This window comes from Oncorhynchus mykiss, chromosome 4, assembly GCF_057628025.1.
Source record: "Oncorhynchus mykiss isolate SJ-2025 chromosome 4, ASM5762802v1, whole genome shotgun sequence".
Lineage (NCBI taxonomy): Eukaryota > Metazoa > Chordata > Actinopteri > Salmoniformes > Salmonidae > Oncorhynchus > Oncorhynchus mykiss.
This window is the reverse complement of record NC_143025.1, coordinates 17,175,852-17,189,309: the sequence shown is the minus strand read 5'-3', so window position 1 is coordinate 17,189,309 and position 13,458 is coordinate 17,175,852. Positions and strand designations below refer to the sequence as shown.

The window sequence follows — 13,458 nt, the reverse complement described above, 5'->3', positions numbered from 1 at the left end:
GAAACCATGTCTTTGATGTGTTTGATTTCATTCCATTGACTCCATTCCAGCCATTATCGGGAGCTGTCTTCCCCTCAGCAGCCTCCGCTGAACCAAACAAGTAGTTATGTTTTACAGATACAATAAAAATACACTCCTATGCCTTTATTAGCCTTAATTGTCATCAAAATGTCAGACTCACATCTAACTTACATTTTCACTCAATCTGTCTCTCTTTTTTTTCTGAGACAGTGGGAGTCTCATGTGTCAGTCATCTAGTGAGGTAACTATAAACTATCTTTAAAACCATTAATTCACCTGCAATTACTGAATTACTGGAAATCAACCAAAACATTGCCATCCCATGTTAGGGCAGAGGAACAACGGGCCATTTGTAGCTACCAAAACATATTGCATTAAACACATGTTGCTGCTGTGGTTCTATTGGGTGGTTTGTGGACTGGTCACTGGTCAGTAAATAAAAGCTACTATAAGAGATAAAGACAGTGGAGGGCAGGAAAGCCAAGCCCCCACTGTCCCCTCAAAGAGAGGAAGAGAGGCCCTTCAGAGCTTTTAATTGGCTCCCGGAGGAGGCCCTTATTTATGTTTTCAGTTATTCTCAGTTTTGCCCCTTCCTGCTCCATTCCTCCTTTGAGCAGGACACTCCGTTTCCCTGGAAACCAGGGCTTCATTCTCCCAGCCAGCTGCAGATTAGTTCAGCGGTGGGGGGGTTGGGGGTATGGGTTGAGCTGATGATGGAAATGGAGAGGAGGAGGGAGGGAGGTACTATAGGGAGGGAGGGAGGTACTATAGAGAGGGAGGGAGGGGGCCATGAGAGGAGGGGTGGGAAAGTTTGAGAGAGAGAGAGGCAACATCATTGAAAGAGAAGATAGTCCGAGTGAGTGTTTGAGAGAGAATAACTGAAAACATTTAGGCTGAAAGGGGAGGGACTGCCTAGTCCTTTTTCAAACAAGTTTGTGGAGAAACTTGGAGAAGCTCTTTGGCTGCTTGGAAGAAGAGGCAAGGGGCTATGTTAAGTGAGAGAGCAGCTCGGAGGCAGGGGTAGGGGTGTAAAACCGAAGGAGAAAGGGGATAAATGACATTTTGATCTAAAGGAAATCATGCGAGTGAATGCTGCCTCATCCAGTGTCAGATTTCACAAAATGAAAAACCAGTGCAAGAGCACTTCTACAGGGCTCATCCAGCTGAGAAAGGTATGGCAAAATGAGCCTTTAAACAGTGTGTGTTAACTGTGTGTGTATGTGTTTTGGTTTGGGGGGATTTCCTTTTGTACTTTCTGTGAATCTTTTTTTTTTACTATGGGACTGAAACAGTAAAATGCATATTTAAGGTGTATTTATTGTAAGTTTGACTGTTTTGTATATTTTGAACTCCACACACTATGCACAGGTATAGTATCTTTGTGTCGGTTGTATGCGTATATGTCAAATCAAATCAGAAACATTTTCTAAACATTTTCATGGGATTTGTAACAGAATAAAACAGTCAATTGAGTCAATGTGCTGGGGGTACGAGGTAATTGAGGTAATATTATGTACATGTAGGTAGGGGTAAAAGTGACTTGGCAATCAGGACAGATAATAAACAGAGTAGCAGCAGAGTACTGTGTGTGTGTGTGTGTGTGCGTGCGTGCGTGTGTGCGTGTGTGGCGTCAATAAACAGAGTTCAGTGAGTGTGCATAGAGTCAGTGCAAATAAAAAGGGGGTTAATGCAGATGTGGGTGTGTGTGGCTGTGTGCAATGCATGCATGTGAGCTTGTGTGTTTTCACGTGTGCTTTTGTATATGTTTGTACAGTACTTTGATAGTACTTTGACCACCAACATGTAAAGTTCGTATGAGCATGTCAAATTGGGTATCAAATGAAAGCTGTGTCTAATTTTATTTTTTTAATTATTAAGGCATGTATAAAAAAATATATATACAATTTTCCATCCTAGAAATTAAGAATAAGCAAGGGCTTTGATTTCTGGTCAAACAGATGAAAAGGGGGTCTTAGAACACATCTTAGAACACATCTTCCAGAAAAATCATCTTTCTGAAAAACCAATCATAGACGTCTATGTTTCACAAGTTTGGACAGCACAGTACAGTACAGTACAGTACAGTAGAGCACAGTAGAGTACAGTATTGTAAAGAAAAGAAAAGCACAGTATAGTTCAGTACAGTAAAAACAAGTAGTGTATAGTTCAGTACTGTACAGTAGAGTAGAGTGGAGTAGAATTCAGTACAATACACAGTAGAGCACACTAGAGTTGAGTACAATAAAGTACTGTACTGTACTGAACAATACTCTACTTTACTGTACTGTACTGAACTCTACTGTACGAGAGAGAGAGAGCGAGAGAGAGAGAGAGCAAGGGAGCAAGAGAGAGAGCAGTTCAGCCCTGGCTGTGCATCTCATTCTCTCTCTGGAGGAAGAGGTAGCTACTCTGTTGACTTTTCATTAAACCTGTGAAGGTAAGCTCTGGGTAGTATAGCACAAGAGTTTGTTGCGATATAAACTGTTTGGTGGAAACAATGGTGGCTGGAGAAGTAGGGTGAACTGAAGTTAACAATGCTGCTACACAATACAATTACCATAACACCAGTTGGGGGCTTCCTCAAGGAAAGCTGGACTGAATGAAAATATTGGCAGTAGAATGGCCTTACTAAAGAGCTCAGTGACTTTCAACATGGCACCGTCATAGGATGCCACCTTCCCAACAAGTCGGTTCATCAAATTTAATAGAGGTGCCCCGGTCAACTGGAAGTGTTGTTATTGTGAAGTGGAAATGTCTAGGAGCTAAGTGGTGAGTTCCAAACTTTCTCTGGAGGCAAAGTCAGCACAAGAACTGTTCGTTGGGAGCTTCATGAAATGGGTTTCCATGGCCGAGCAGACACACACAAGCCTAAGATCACCATGTGCAATGCCAAGCGTCAGCTGGAATGGTGTAAAGCTCACCACTATTGGAATCTGGGTCCGTGGTAACGCGTTCTCTGGAGTGATGAATCACGCTTCACAATCTGGCAGTCAGATGGACGACTCTGGGTTTGGCGGATGCCAGGAGAGCGCTACCTGCCCCAATGCCTAGGGCCAACTGTAAAGTTTGGTGGAGGAGGAATGATGGTCTGAGACTGTTTTTCATGGTTCGACTTAGGCCCCTTAGTTCCAGTGAAAGGAAATTTTAACATTACAGCATGCAATGACATTCTTGACGATTCTGTTCCTCCAACTTTGTGTCAACAGTTTGGGGAAGGCCCTTTCCTGTTTCAGCATGACAATGCCCCCGTGCACAAAGTGAGGTCCATACAGAAATGGTTTGTTGAGATCGGTGTGGAAGAACTTGACTGGCCTGCACAGAGCCCTGTCCTCAACTCCATCAAAAACCTTTGGGTTGAATTGGAACGCAGACTGTGAGCCAGGCCTAATCGCCCAACGTCAGTGCCTGACCTTTACCTCAATCATGACTAGGTCGGTTAGTGGAAATAAAAGTATAGGGTTTGTCGCTGGCAATACAGTACATATATAAAGAAAAGTAGACGAAAAACGTATTGGTTTGAAAGATGTACGAGAGACATAGAAAGCTATGTGTGATGTCATGGCATACAGTTTACCAGGAACCTCTCCAGAGTTTTTACAGGACTTGCTTTTAAAAGATAGCTATCATTCATAATCTTAAATGGTTTTGACCTCCCCCAGGTCCTCACTAATTCCTACTGCGCAACGTTCCATTTGCTTTTCTATGTTCCTTCATAAACAACTGGATTTTTGTGGGATATTGACAACTGGAGTTCCATCAGACATGTCATGAGTCTTCCCATTGGGCACAGAAGACAATCTAATGTTAAGTTTACGTTGATTCAACCAGTGTGTGCCCAGTGGGTTGCTCTTTTGTGGTCATGATAGCTAGTTTGATATTTCAAAGGTCTTGATTATCTCTTTAGTTAATTCAACCAGGAGTTCTGTACTGCAGGGCACTTTTGTACTGTTTCAAGAGTGCCTTTTGTTCTGTGGTGAGAAGTACTGTAGTCCGTTAGTGAGAGAGAGTCTGTTTTTCTGTTTTGGTTTGTAACATAATATATATATAATTTGCCAGTTAGCAGAAGTTTTTATCCAGAGTGATATACAGTCATGCATGCATTTTAAGTATGGGTCCCAGGAATCAAACCCACTATACTGGCGTTACAAGTGCCATGCTCTACCAACTGAGCTACAGAGGTCATGGTACTAAATTACCTATAATCCTGTAGTAAGTCAGGACTGTTGGGGAGCAAGAACCCCTTATTTGTTGTTATCAGACATACTGCGCTGTTTGATTGGAAGGGCTGTTAACAGTCTCTGGAGTGGAGAAAGAGAATAGCAGGATGACTCTATGTGGCGCAATGCTGCTCGCTGCTTCCCTTTGTAGATTTAGGTTTCCCCAGCCAGACACTTACTCAATCATTCACACACACACACACACACACACACACACACACACACACACACACACACACACACACACACACACACACAGACATAAAACCAAAAGGCAAATGAAAGAGTTCGTGCAGTCTCAAATCCCAGTAGATGTTTGGAGAATGTTTTCTCAATACAGCGACATTGTAAACCTCTTTTTCAAGGAACTCAAAAGACAGATGTTTAATATCGTGTCAACTGTGTCATATGTCACAATTGAATCCTAGCTAGTTTGTGAAACCATCTTGTATTGGATAAATTAATCTCTGTGTATCACATGTGTTGAGTCATAACAGTGCTGGGCCAAAAGTCCTAAATTGTTATCATCGGTGCCCACTGGGACTTCGTCAATGACAGAGCAAGCTGTCTCTTCGCAAGCAGTAGGGTTATGCGATGCATTTATAGTGTGTGTGTGACATATGTGACGTGTCCCCTCTCACCAGAGGTCCATTATTCTGAGTTTAGAACAGTGACAGCAGGTCTTTGAGCAGGACATGGCCATATCGCCCTATTACAGGAACCTACTGGGGCCCACAGACTGCTGCCATGGACAAGCTGCTGTGGTTACCATGGCGACACAGTCCGAATGTGTCCTGCGGTGTTAGTGAAGGAATTCCTGATGTGCTCTGGTGTATTGTCTGAGAGGTAGGGCGAGCCTAAAGCTTTAGTCATTATCACACTAAGGCTTGATCTGTAGCCCACACTCACCATACACATACATGCATGCAGGCATGCACTCACGCATGCACACACACCATCCAAGACCATATCAAAATACTGTCAGGACAGCGTAGCCTGTTAAGTTCCACAGCGACTCAGTGCCTCAGTGCTGTGTTGAAGCATGCAGTAAAAGGAAGACAGACTGTGGCTGTGGGGAAATTGGTGCTGTGATTTCAATTAGATCATTTAACAAGACATGACAGCTAATATCGCTTCCCTGCTGTTTTGTTTGCATAGAGTAACTACAGTGCATTACAGTAGTACTGTAGCGTAGCCTACCAGGGGAAAGAAGGCAGAGTCAGGTAAGTCTGTACAGCACCCTGTTAGATGTGGGGTAGAAGAGCTAACCAGTCATAATGTGGCCCATCCAAACCCCAATGTTGTTGGCTGGCTCTGGGCAACTCTGCAGCCTGTGTGTCTACTGGCAGTGTCTCACACACACATGTGCGGACACACACACACGCACACTTTTTTTCCTGGGCTTCAGTCCCTTTCGCCACCACCGCCACAGAGGGAGAATTAGAGTATTGGGCACGTTCTTGTTTGGAAGGAATGTGTGTGTTTGGAAGCAGAACTGGCAACTCTACCCAGAGGGTCGTTCTCGTGTGGCTACACCGAGGACACAGCTTGTTGACTTTGGCTGCTGTGGCCATGCTCTGCGCTGGGCTCACAGTAAAGGTGGAAAATAATATTATTCCATGTATAATAAAACATGTAGCCTACTTTTGGCTCTCGGTTGTTCCAACTACCACAATTAATGGAATATACCATCTTGTTTGGAGAATAGGGGGCATCTTAAGTTATTATTTTTGACACAATTTGTAGCGCTTTCTATTCCAATGTTTCAGTTAAAAGATCCAAATAAACCAAATATAATGTCAAACTTCTAATTACAGTTTTTTTTTAAAACAGAAAACAGAAACTGTTGAAAAGAATGCTGCTGACAATTACAGATCCACTGTTTGATGAGAATTCAAAGAATGTCTGGAGATTCACCCAGGTGTAACACCTTAATGAGCTTGGCTTTAGTAGTCTAGCCAGTAGACACACACTGCAGATTGGCACCTTTGATCCTGCCTTTGATCGCTTGCAGTGTCTGTCTGTCTCCAACAAGATCACACTACCTGTGGGGAAATGTGGGGGGAAATCGCCAGCAGCATACCACCCTGCGTACCACTGCTGGCTTGCTTCTGAAGCTAAGCAGGGTTGGTCCTGGTCAGTCCTTGGATGGGAGACCAGATGCTGCTGGAAGTGGTGTTGGAGGGCCAGTAGGAGGCACTCTTTCCACTGGTCTAAAAAAATATCCCAATGCCCCAGGGCAGTGATTGGGGACACTGCCCTGTGTAGGGTGCCGTCTCTTGGATGGGACGTTAAACGGGTGTCCTGACTCTCTGAGGTCAATAAAGATCCCATGGCACTTATCGTAAGAGTAGGGGTGTCCTGGCGTCCCGGTGTCCTGGCTAAATTCCCAATCTGACCCTCAAACCATCACGGTCACCTAATAATCCCCAGTTTACAATTGGCTCATTCATCCCCCTCCTCTCCCCTGTAACTATTCCCCATGTTGTTGCTGCAAATGAGAACGTGTTCTCAGTCAACTTACCTGGTAAAATAACGGATAAATAAAACCTGCTGCACAACTATTTTGTTTCAGTTTTCTATGAGCTCTCTTTTGGCTTACACTCTGTGTTGTTTTATTATTTAGGTTTTATCTCTCTTGAGTTCTCTCTTAGCTTATGCTCACAGTTGCCGGGCTTTGGGTGTGTAGGGGTCAAAATCATTTGCTCTGCTGCGCTTTGTCTCCAGAAGACCATTTTCCCAAGCTCTCACCTTGCACCAGCCCTCTGGAAGCAGCCAGGGAATTATAAAAATCGGTTCTGCACAGGCGTGTGGAGTGGGAATGGGATGGGAACAGGAATTCTGCTGGGAATTCTCAGGCAGAACCCCAGAAATGTGGGCGAAATTTGTCAGTGAGCTCATCTGAGGGAGACTGTGGCAAGGAGGAGAAAACTGATCCTGGACCAGAGAACAAGTGAAGAAGTTCCAATGCACCATATACACTGTTGAAGGGATATGCAGGACTATATCAGGTCTAATTGATTGGCCGTAGTGAGAACTAGCAGCAAGGAGTTTATGTCGGTAATGTTCTACTTTCAAAGTAACACAAATAATTTCAAGAGACAACAGTTAATTCTTAATAAAACTTGTTTTTCCATCAGCTGTTTGATCTTGGGTTAGAGTATTGAATAGCACATTTCCTTTGTGGAGCAGTTGGGTCTTCCAACAATAGGTACTAGCATTATCTGAAATATAAGACATGTTTCTCACTCCTCTCATTGTGGTTGAGGGCAGGTGAAACCTCATCTAGCTTCATCGGGTGTGTGAGCTGCATATGTTTTTACCTGTTGCTGCATAGCGTATCCCACCCCTTGTGAAACCTATATCCACAGCCTCAGCTCCACACAGGAAACTCACAGCCAGGAGCACTTCCATAACTTCCAACGCTGCTTTTATTTGGCAAGCCCTTTAGTTAATGACCTGACTGTCACTGGGTGATTTTTTTTTTTTTACAGCCCTATGAACTTTGCACTTTCACTTACATTATAGCTTGATGTATCCACAGCAAAGCACTGTGTTGCGCAATACTTTCTGATTGATGTTGTGGATCTAGAAAAGACAACTCTTGAGTAAGTCTGATGCAGTGAACACAAGAGCAGGAATGGATTAACTAATGCTGCATCAGACAAAGTTGTAGCTTTATTAAGAAGGCCCTGCAGGTTTGGATCAGCTTATGCATGCCGAAGTTGTAGCTAGATGTATTTAGAAAGAAATCTCGGCTCCACTAAAGAACGCTAGAGTTGTAGGCGTAGGCTATTCAGTAGAACAAGGTTGGATCATTTAATATAGGCCAGAGCCTGCTTTACAAGTGCCTTCGTAGCGTTTAGATCATCGTCAGAACCTCTTCTAACGATGTATCTTTAGTAGCCGGGTTGTTTCCCAGAGTCTTCCTTAGTAACGTGGCTCTTAAAAACCTTTGCACTCTTAGAAAAAAGGGTTCCAAAATTGTTCTTTGGCTGTCCCCATAGGAGAACCCGTTTTGGTTCTACATAATGCCCTCTGTAGAAATGGTTTTACATGGAACCCAAAAGGGTTGTACCTGGAACCAAAAACGGTTCTACCTACAAACAAAAAGGGTTCTTCAAAGGGTTCTCCTTTGGGGACAGATTATGAACCAATCAATCAAATCAATCAAATGTATTTATAAAGCGCTTTTTACATTAGCAGATGTCACAAAGTACTTATACAGAAACTCAGTCTAAAACCCCAAAGAGCAAGCAATGCAGATGTAGAAGCACAAGGTTTTAGATAGCACCTCTTTTTCTAAGAGTATATCTGTCTGACTGACTGACGATAACTTCAGAACGAAGTTGACTTCACATACAGTTGAAGTCGGAAGTTAACATGCACTTAGGTCGGAGTCGTTAAAATTTCAACCACTCCACAAATGTATTGTTAACAAACTATAGTTTTGGCAAGTCAGGTAGGACATCTACTTTGTGCATGACACAAGTCATTTTTTCCAACAATTGTTTACAGACAGATTATTTCACTTATAATTCACTGTATCACAATTCCAGTGGGTCAGAAGGTTACATACACTAAGTTGACTGTGCCTTTAAACAGCTTGGAAATTTCCAGAAAATGATGTCATGGCTTTAGAAGCTTCTGATAGGCTAATTGACATAATTTGAGTCAATTGGAGGTGTACCTGTGGATGTATTTCAAGGCCTACCTTCAAACTCGGTGCCTCTGCTTGACATCAGGGGAAAATCTAAAGAAATCAGCCAAGACCTCGGAAAAAAAATTGTAGACCTCCACAAGTCTGGTTCATCCTTGAGAGCAATTTTAAAACGCCTGAAGGTACCACATTCTTCTGTACAAACAACAGTACGCAAGTATAAACACCATGGGACCAAGCAGCTGTCATGCCACTCAGGAAGGAGACGCGTTCTGTTTCCTAGAGATGAACGTACTTTGGTGCGAGAAGTGCAAATCAATCCCAGAACAACAGCAAAGGACCTTGTGAAGATGCTGGCAGAAACAGGTACAAAAGTATCTATATCCAATGTTAAACGAGTCCTATATCGACATAACCTGAAAGGCCGTTCAGCAAGGAAGAAGCCACTGCTCCAAAACCGCCGTAAAAAAAAACAGACTATGGTTTGTAACTGCACATGGGGACAAAGATCGTACTTTTTGGAGAAATGTCCTCTGGTCTGATGAAACAAAAATAGAACTGTTTGGCCATAATGACCATCGTTATGTTTGGAGGAAAAAGAGGGAAGGCGTGCAAGCCGAAGAACACCATCCCAATCGTGAAGCACGGGGGTGGCGACATAATGTTGTGGGGGTGCTTTGCTGCAGGAGGGACTGGTACACTTCACAAAATAGATGGAATCATGGGGCAAGAAGATTATGTGGATATATTGAAGCAACATCTCAAGACATCAGTCAGGAAGTTAAGGTTTGGACGCAAATGGGTCTTTCAAATGGACAATGACCCCAAGCATACTTCCAAAGTTGTGGCTAAATGGCTTAAGGACAACAAAGTCAAGGTTTTGGAGTCGCCATCACAAAGCCCTGACATCAATCCTATAGAAAATGTGTGGGCAGAACTGAAAAAGCGTGTGCGAGCACGGAGGCCTACAAACCTTACACCAGCTCTGTCAGGAGGAATGGGCCAAAATTCACCAAACTTATTGTGGGAAGCTTGTGGAAGGCTGCCCGAAATGTTTGACCCAAGTTAAACAATTTAAAGGCAACGCTACCAAATACTAATTGAGTGTATGTGAACTTCTGATCCACTGGGAATGTGATGAAAGAAATAAAAGCTGAAATTAATCATTCTCTCAACTATTATTCTGACATGTCATATTCTTAAAATAAAGTGGTGATCTTAACTGACCTAAGACAGGGAATTTTTACTCTGATTAAATGTCGGGAATTGTGAAAAACTGAGTTGAAATGTATTTGGCTAAGGTGTATGTAAACCTTCAACTTCAACTGTACAAGTTGTCAAAGTATTTGCAATCATTACCAAAAAGGATAAAAGAAAGGATAAAATTATGCTTAAAATGAAAACCGAAATGACTGCATTTAAATATACATAGGCTACATGGGCCCATATAACCTATTTCAATCATATTGAAATAAACTTTGTGTTCAATCAATTGAGTTCTAGTTTGCGACTAGGCCTGTCATCTTTGCCTCAATGTCTTTCATTATCAAATCAAATGTTATTGGTCACATACACATAGTTAGCAGATGTTATTGCGAGTGTAGCGAAATGCTTATGCTTCTAGATCCGACAGTGCAGCAGTATCTAACAGATAATAACAGGTCAAAAATTCCACAACAAAATCTAATACACACAATCTAGTAAAGGAATGGGATAAGAATATATAAAATAAATGGATGAGCAGTGACAGAGCGGCTAAGATGCAATAGTATAGTATAGTATAGAATATATAGTGAAGGAGACAGTATACAGTATATACATATGAGATGAGTAATGCGAGATATGTAAACATTCTTAAAGTGCCATTATTAAAGTGACTAGGGTTCCATTTATTAAAGTGGCCAATGATATCAAGTCTGTAAGTAGGAAGCCGCCTCTCTGTGCTAGTGATGGCTGTTTAACAATCTGATGGCTTTGAGATAGAAGTTGTTTTTCAATCTCTCAGTCCCAGCTTTGATGCACCTGTACTGACCTCGCCTTCTGGATGGAAGTGGGGTGAACAGGCAGTTGCTCAGGTGGTTATTGTCCTTGATTATCTTTTTTGCCTTCCTGTGACATCGGGTGTTGTAGGTATCCTGGAGGGCAGGTAGTTTTCCCCCGGTGATGCGTTGTGCAGAACGCACCACCCTCTGGAGAGACCTGCGGTTGTGGGCAGTGCAGTTGCCGTACCAGGTGGTAAAACAATTGGATGCTCTCAATTGTGCACCTGTAAAAGTTAGTGATGGTTTTTTAATTCAAGCCACGTTTTTTAAGCCTCCTGAGGTTGAAGAGGCACTGTTGCGCCTTCACCACACTGTCCGTGTGGGTGGACCATTTCAGTTTGTCTGTGATATGTACACCGAGGAACTTAAAACTTTCCACCTTCTCCACTGCTGTCCCATCAATGTGGATAGGGGGGTGCTCCCTTTGTTATTTACTGAAGTCCACGATCATCTCTTGTTTTGTTGACATTGAGTGAGAGGTTATTTTCTTGACACCACACTCCGAGAGCCCTCACCTCCTCCCTGTAGGCCGTCTCGTCGTTGTTGGTAATCAAGCCTACCACTGTTGTGTCATATGCAATCTTGATGATTGAGTTGGAGGCGTGCGAGGCCACGCATTCATGGGTGAACAGAGAGTACAGGAGGAGGATGAGAACGCACCCTTGTGGGGCCCCAGTGTTGAGGATCAGCGGAGATGTTGTTTCCTACCTTCATCACCTGTCAGGAAGTCCAGGACTCAATTGCACAGGGTGGGGTTGAGTTTTGAGGGTTCTATACTATTGAATGCTGAGCTGTAGTCAATGAACAGCATTCTTACATAGGTATTGCTCTTGTCCAGATGGGATAGGGCAGTGTGCAGTGGAATGGTGATTGCATCGTCTGTGGACCTATTGGAGAGGTAAGCAAATTGAAGTGGGTCTAGGGTGACAGGTAGGGTGGAGGTAATATGATCCTTGACTAGTCTCTCAAAGCACGTCATGATGACAGAAGTGAGTGCTACGGGGCGATAGTCATTTAGTTCAGTTACCTTTGCTTTCTTGGGAATGATGGTGGCCATCTTGAAGCATGTGGGGAAAGGCAGACTGGGATATGGATTGATTGAATATGTCCGTAAACACCAGCCAGCCAGCTGGTCTGCGCATGCTCTGAGGACGCGGCTAGGGATGCCGTCTGGGCCGGCAGCCTTGCGAGGGTTAACATGTGTAAATGTTTTACTCACGTTGGCCACAGAGAAGGAGTGCCCACAGTCTTTGGTAGTGGATCAGTGGCACTGTATTATCCTCAAAACGGGCAAAGAAGGTGTTTGTTTGTCTGGAAGCAAGACGTCGATGTCCACGACGGGGCTGGTTTTCTGTTTGTAATCCGTGATTGTCTGTAGACCCTGCCACATATACGTCTCGTGTTTGAGCTGTTGAATTGCGACTCCACTTGGACTCAATACTGACACTTTGCTTGTTTGATTGCCTTATGGAGGGAATAACTACACTGTTTGTATTCAGCCATATTCCCAGTTGTCTTGCCATGATTAAATGCAGTGGAACGTGCTTTCAGTTTAGCACGAATGCTGCCATCCACCCACAGTTTCTAGTTAGGGAAGGTTTTAATAGTCACAGTGGGTACAACATCTCCTATAGACTTCCTTATAAACTCGCTCACCGAGTCAGCATATACTTCATTGTTATTCTCTGAGGCTACCCTAAACACATCCCAGTCCACGTGATCGAAACAATCTTGAAGCGTGGAATCCGATTGGTCAGACCAGCATTGGATAGACCTAAGCGCGGTGCTTCCTGTTTTAGTTTCTGCCTATATTAAGGGAGCAACAAGATGGCGTCATGATCAGATTTGCCAAAAAGAGGGCTGGGGTGGGCCTTGTATGCATCGTGGAAGTTAGAGTGTGTTACTCGCTCGTGTACTGCGTTCGATATGCTGATAGAATTTAGGGAGCCTTATTCTCAAATTAGTTCTCAAATTAAAATCCCCAGCTACAATAAATGCAGCCTCAGGATATATGGTTTCCAGTTTGCATAAAGTCCAGTGAAGTTCCTTGAGGACCGTCTTTGTCTTGGTTTGAGGGTGGATATACACTGCTGTGACAATAACCGAGGAGAGTTCTCTTAGGAGATAATACGGTAGGCATTTGATTGTGAGGAATTCTAGGTCAGGTGAACAAAAGGACTTCAGTTTCTGTATGTTTTTACGATTACACCATCGTAACAATCATCGTCGTTAATCATGAAACATATAACCCCACCCTTCTTACCGGAGAGATGTATATTCAGATTTTTGTCTTAGCGAATTAAACATTTTTTTTGCTGAATTCCTGGGGGCAAAAAAAATCCCTTCCTGGCCAGTTTTGGCCTGCGGGCTGCCTGTTTTCGACCCTTGCTCTAGAAGCTGATATATCATCAGTCTTGTGGAATAATTCTAATGTTATTAAGGTAAGATTTGAATAGAGAAAGCTGACCCGAGAGCAGCGCTGCTTTTCTTTCGATCCTATCACATATATCGTCTAACA

General features: G+C 43.2%; 1 protein-coding gene across 1 annotated transcript in view; it reads left to right on the top strand.

Moving 5' to 3' along the window:
- The first annotated feature begins 781 nt into the window (after nucleotides 1-781).
- The window catches only part of LOC110521406 (DENN domain-containing protein 2A), a 53,670-nt gene continuing 40,993 nt past the window's right edge, over nucleotides 782-13,458 (top strand). Inside the window, exon 1 of the mRNA XM_036968715.2 lies at nucleotides 782-1,193. The gene's annotated coding sequence lies outside the window, so the exon portion shown is untranslated. The remainder of the gene's footprint in view (nucleotides 1,194-13,458) is intronic.